This window comes from Psammomys obesus, unplaced genomic scaffold (genome assembly GCF_907164565.1).
Source record: "Psammomys obesus unplaced genomic scaffold, mPsaObe1.curated_primary_1811, whole genome shotgun sequence".
NCBI classification, from domain to species: domain Eukaryota; kingdom Metazoa; phylum Chordata; class Mammalia; order Rodentia; family Muridae; genus Psammomys; species Psammomys obesus.
Genome location: NW_026590681.1, coordinates 4,746,871 through 4,753,915, shown reverse-complemented (window position 1 = coordinate 4,753,915; position 7,045 = coordinate 4,746,871).

Below are 7,045 nucleotides of genomic sequence, written 5' to 3'. Positions count from 1 at the left end.
ATGATCCTTCATAACTATAGTTATAATCATCTGTCTTTCAACAAATCTTCATTTCAGCATCAATAATTTCAATGTGTCAGTCTGATGAGCCATCTGTCATTCTTTAGCTGATTTGTTGAGCTGTCTTCATGCACTGGGCATCACCTTTCTGCATCATCTGCATTGCTGTCTTTCTGGTCTCTTCCTTCCTTGAGTTGTAACTTTTATGTGTATTCCAGGTTAATGGCAGTATCTATACTCTTAATTCAGAAAAATTATGTTCTTGTGCCACAGACATTAGATAAATGGTTAATGGAATAAGCCCGTCCCACCTCCCCTCCCAGTCCCACCCTCCCCCCCTTTCTGCATGTATGCCCCTCCCCAAGTCCACTGATAGGGGAGGTCCTCCTCTCCTTCTTTCTGATCTTAGTCTATCAGTTCTCATCAGAAGTGGCTGCATTGTCAGGGTTCTAGGTTATCTCCAAGGATAGTCCTTGGTTGGAGTATGAGTCTCTGGGAAGTTCCCTGTGTTCAAGTTTTCTTGTTCTGTTGCTCTCCTTGTGGAGTTCCTTCCTCTCCAGCTCTTACTATTTCCCACTTCTTACATAAAATTCCATTCACTCTGCCTGTCAGTTGGCCATCAGGCTCAGCATCTGCTTTGACAGTCTGCATGGCAGAGGCTTTCAGAGGCCCTCTGTGGCAGGTTCCTAGGTTGTTTCCTGTTTTCTTTTTCTTCTGATGTCCATCCTCTTTACCTTTCAGGATGGGGATTGAACATTTTAGTTAGGGTCCTCTCTTAAATAAATTTTAACAATAGACTCTAATTTCATCTCAGCCTCTGGACAGCAGTTGTGTTTAAGATAAATATATTCTGATGCATTCATGAGATAGTGAAGGAAGCCTCATCCAGCTGTTCATTGCTTCTGTTACTCATCTAACTTCAGGATTTCAAGGAGGATTACATTTATTTTGTGTTGTTTTATAAACATATATATATATATATATATATATATATATTCATCGCTTATCTAGCATTTTATATCCATTGCCCAATTACTTAAGATTTATTATAAAACTATGTTTCTTGTTGAAAACAGAGAGATGACATTACAAAGCCATAGTGTAGGCATATAGCACAAAGAGTGTGAATATTGCTAAATCACAAGGGTTAACTCACAGCAACTAAGTACTTGTAACACCCCCAGAGGTTTGCTTCATCCTCAGTCAGGCTGGTCGGACTTGTAGCTCACAATTCCATAAAATGAACAGCTAAATAAATATCTATGTAGAACATTAAAAAGCAGTATATTCCTATAATGTTCCAAACTATAGTGTTAAGAGAAAAGCAATTTTATCCACTTATGTTGGAAACTTATTTGTCAGTTGATCTCACATTTCTCTCTGTGGGAGAAAGAAAAAAAGCTACATTCTCAATAACTGCTCCTTCAACCGTATCTGCCTTTTAACAACATGTCACTTCAATTTTTCACACATCTTTTATTTTTCTGTAATGTAGAGATTTTTTTTCCAATTTTTTACTCAATGCCAAAGGCTTAGTTAGTGAAGAGATTATTCCTTGATGATTTTGTGCATGAAAAAAAAAAAAGGATCTTGTGTAGTTTGAAGACAAAAAGGTCATTTGTTGGGAACTTTTTTTTTTTTTATGCAAACCCTTTCTCCATGCACACAATATTCTCAAAGCTCTCCAATGTGAGGATCTATTTCTCTTTGACACTCTGTAACACTCACTCTGAGCCTTGTCCCTGAAGAAATACTTACAAGGAATAGTTCAGAGCCTTCACTGTTCCTAGATTTGTCAGTGTGTATGGTTTTTTGTCACTCATAATATATTCCTGTGGGTTTGCGATAATCAGGTGAGTTTGAACAATGAACTCTCCTCAAAGCCATTCATGTGACATTGTTAGACAATACTTTTAATGACTTTATTTTTTAATTTAAGCATATTGATAGCAGAATTTATAGGTTTCAGACCTAAATTGGATAATGTGGTGCTGTTTTCTTTTTCCTTGAGGATGTCATGGACACTTAAATTAGTGTTTCCAAGTGAGACTGGTTTGGAACTGTAAAACTGATAAAGAGCTGGCCTTTGCACTGTGATCCCACTAGCTTTCTTCCCAGATAAGGAAGTAACAACTTCATAGTTCCAAGAAGGCATTCTGACTTGATTTTGTATACTAGTATGAGAAGGTTGTTATGAAAAGCAAGACACATTGGTCGAATAAAGTCTTACCAATCATGTAATAATGATGGTGCTATGTTGAGCTGTGTTTCTCTGAGCTGGACATTATTATTTGTATTTATTATTATAATTAATCTGCTTGACAACTTTTTGAGAGGGGCATTGTTATCATATTTCCATGGACCAGAGAAAGATTGGAAAATTATGTTAAGTGCCATTCTTAATGCGCATGATTCTAAGTCTCTGATTTTTTAATTTTATAAATTAATTCCATGTAATAAGGCAAATACCATTTTTACTGTTACCAACCACTCCACCGTCCACTTAACGAATAAGCTCCAGATGAGTCAATGCTTCTTGACTCTGGGAGGGTGTGTTAAGTAAGATTATGGACGTTAAGAATTCTCACCCTCATCTTGGCTGGAGAAAGGCACAGTCCCTATAATGGACATGAGGAAAATCCTTACTGATATCAAACTGAATTGAATTACAGAAGCCTGGTATGGCAGTCTATCAAGTCATTACATGATTTTTCTAAGTAAGAGATGTACAACTGAAAGATCATCAAGGTGGGAAACCAAGTGCCCATAATCTTCAATTGTTTGATTATTGACAGTGATGATTTCTAGACTACACTTTTTCTTTTTTTTTATTTAAGAGCTCTTTCATGTGCATTCTGCCAAACACATGGTTTTATTTCAGGTTTCTGTGAAAGCTCTCCACCCATTCCTCTCCTTGAGCATATTGATATTAACATAAATCATATTACTAGCTTTGTCATTTGGGCTAGACAGGTCTGGAATTTTGAAATTATTAAATATATTTATTTTAGGTTTTAATAAACTTGCTAATTGCATGTTATTATATTACATGTTAATACATGTTACTCCTCTGATGTGTCATAAACAACACACCAGATTTGTAACCTAAGCTAACATATCTGATCATTTACTGATGGATACATGGTAGCTACATGGTGCATTTGGCAATACACTTAAACATGTTTTACTTAATCTTGATGTTACTGCCATAGATTTAACCCCTGAGGAAAATTTATTCAAATGTTTGGGATGCACATTTGTATGAAGTAGTTTCAGTAAATATATCTCAATGTTATAGAAAATATTGCTTTAATGTTAGAGCATAAAGGCCAACAGGAGCCACTTTAGGTATGTTTTTTCAGTCAATTTTGTGCAGCAGTCAAAAAGCACTTAAAACTTTCCTTTGGGACCTAAAGATGACCCAGTGTAGTTTTGGGTCAGCTTTCATTTCTAAAATTAACAGAGCACAGAGTGAGGAATGGGCTCTTCTCGTTGCTGTAATTCCCTTTGCCTATAGCCTGCTGTGTATCAGGATAACGTGTGGTTGAGATATTAATATTACTTTATATTCTACTGTAAATAGAATGCTCCTAAAACATTGAAGGAAGCAGATGTTCTCATGTTTCCTGATAACAAGAGATTTGTTGTTGAGCACAGTGACATGACAGAGGGAACCCCACTGGAAGTTCTGTGTTTGTCTTACTTTCCCTCTGTGGCCTTAGTGAAATCTCATTTACTCTAAATCTGTTTTCCCTCTTGGAAAATGTAGTGCTGTGAACTAAACGGAGCCTTTATTAACAACTTGTCTCCCAACAGCAGCCTCCTTAAAGTACACTTGAAGGGATTAAATCACTCCAGAGCAAGAGAAAACAATTCAGACATAATTGCAGTGCAGACATCACCTGATATCTGACATCTCCCTGTGTTTTTAAGCACATTAATGGAAGATGCTGGTTACTAAGTTGACCTTCATTTGTGTCTGAGTGGATTTATTTATTCAATAATTCTGTATCCTCTGTACCCATGAAACAAAATTCATATGAATTTATTTGAATGTCTCTTTCTTTGTGTCATAGACTTAACATGACCTCTACATTTTACCTCCTCTTGCTCACACATGATTTCCAGTTCAATGGTTCAGTCATTTGATACATGTCATTGGCAACAAACATTCACACACTCTAGAAATTTAGAGGCTAAAAAGACAAGTTTTTCATATCCTTATTTTAAGCATAGCTGTGCCCAGTTTAGGAATAATATTTGCAGAATAACAAGGCACTGCTGCTCTAAAGTTGTTCAGAATGTTGGTCACTATAGGAACCCTGCAGACAGTGGCTCTTAGGACATGGACTAGCTGGGCATATTTTCTGCAGTGATTTTAAAAACGTTTTCCAAAGTGTAAATTCCTACTTTGTGTAACTTTATATAAGTTTTCTGAGTACTTATTAAACTTAAAGGTTACTAGGGGATGGTGAAAGCCTTAAACAAGTAGAAAATGAAGTGAAACACAAATTTAAATCTATCTACCCATGTGGTGAAAAGAACCAATCTTAGTATTCATTGATAACTCTGATCATAGCTTTGATCTGATATGATTTACACAATGTACATGAAATTATATAAAAAACAAGTATCCAAATATTCACTCTTGTGCTAAATCATAGTAAATTATAGTAAATGCCTCTAATTTTCAAAATGTTCAGCAAAGTACAAAGAACCAAACAGATGCTGTAACAGCAAAGCAATCTTAAAAACAGGGTCCAGATACCAAGCCACATTAACTGTACACTGATTCCTTTTCTCTGCCTATCATTCTTTCTTTAAGATGACAAGGGTGTCTTGCTACCTGGATGCCATTCAACTGATATGCATGTGAGATTTACTTTATTTTTTTCTGTCAGTAAACAAGAAATTCCTGAAAATGTTTCTAACAGTTAATAACAGCTTCACAGGATATTTACTTTGTTCTGCAGAATACCCTAAAATCTATTCATAAATTAGTTTTATAACGTTTTTGGGTAGGTTCTATGATTAGTACTATTTGCTGCATGAAAAATTTACACCTGAGGACAAACTGTAGTTTAAAATCTTCCACCACTGCATGCTGCATGATTTGAGAGAGAAGTTAAAACCCCCTTCATGTTGCTCTCATTGGAGAGCAGATATTACAATGGAAACTTCTGAAATGGTAAAAATCATTGTTTGCTAATCCACACTTGGAGCTTTCTATGAAGCTGTGGCTGTCTCACTTAATCAATTTTGTGTAATATATAATAATGTGTACGCATGCCTTGATTGGAGATATAAAGTTATACCTAATCCATTGTTTTGGCCAATTGACTCGGATGCTAAGTGACTAAGAACTCTCTCATTTGTGTAAACAAAACACCACAGAAATTACTAAAATAACAAACACAGTTTCATATAACATATGCTTATATAAACTCCCAAAAGAAGTCATTTTCTTAAACTTCATCTGTTTAATTGGATGACTTAATTAATTGAGCTTTACCTATGAAAGTTATTTTTACCAACTCTTCTAACATTTAATGGGAAATAGTTACACATGTGATGTCCCAAATCACACATGAGAAAATGTCACTTCTCAGGTCAGTAGTCTCAGGAGTCTTTTGATTCCATTTTAGAAGGTTAAATTCATACTCTTAAGTTCATGGATTGTTTCCTTGGCTCACTTTCAGCCAATACGTAAACATTTGAACTGGCAATAGGAAAATGTGATCTACAAAAGAGTCTCCAAACATGGAACTTTAAGGACTGTTCCTGGAAACAGGTTCTTAGGGCCAGAACTGCAACTTCTAAAGCAAATGTATTCTCTTTTATGTGCTCTTGTTAAAGACACATCTCTGATCCATTTATACCAAATGATAAAATTCTTAAAACATGTGTGTGTGTGTTAGACACTGTGAGAAGGGGTTGGGTGGAGAATTCATAGTACCTCTCACCATTTCATGTAGCTAAAATGAGACTCTTCTGTATATCAAATGCACTTCCTCAAAAGTGTTTTTGCATATCCCTGTGTTTATTTCCTTTTCCCTACACAACAGCTTCATCCGAGCATGAAAAAAGGCACAGAAGAGATGGGACAATTGGCCTTCCACAGTATACAGTGTCCTCTGGAAATAGATTCCCATGGAAGCATGTGGTACAGCTGCTGCTCAAAAGCCCAGAGGAGACCTCACAGGTGACCCCTACTGGGAGGACAATCACCAACCATCTGCTCAGAGTTGTTCCTGATAGAAAACAATCAGAATTTGGTAGACCTTCACTCCTCTCTTGCTACGTGTTGCTCCTTATCAAGTCATTTGGAAGGTCGCAAACCAAAGGCATCAGGAGCAGGGACACAGAAAAAAATAACTAAGCTGGTACAACAGCCATATTCACTGGAAGTAGCAAGGGGCATGAGGCCAGCACAGCTGCTTGACACAGTTCTAGCAAAGCTGAGCAGATTGCTACAATTACTGTCCTTCTATGTCTAACTTTTGGGTTATGATCTTTGTGTGTTGCATTATTGGGGACTTTCTGCACTATGATTCAATTTATTTCTTTTTTTGGGAACAATTATGCTAGAATCTTTTTAGGAAAATCCTAAAGTTAACTTTATTGGGCCACTATTTGGAAGCCTTCCTTATGCTCCAGAGGTCATTAAGCATAGATAAGCATCAACTAGATGAGGCTATTACTTCAGGAATCCTTTTGGAATAACTGTCCCTGAGCTAACTCAAATAGCACATTGGTGCAGGGTGAACAGAGACTATTTACAAACTCTGACTGACCAGGAGAATAGGTTACAGATTCAAGACTTCTTTTTATTATAGGCTTAGAGGTTTCTAAAATTGGAGTTTAAAGATAGGGGACTGTACAGGGTACACTCCTGATGGAATAAAACTCAGTAAATAAGACAGATTGGATAAAATAAACCTTCCCTACTTTATAGCATAGATGATGATACATATAGTAAAAAAAAGTTAGGTATTATTAGTATTGCTCTCCCTAAAATTACTGGCTCAATATATATATATATATA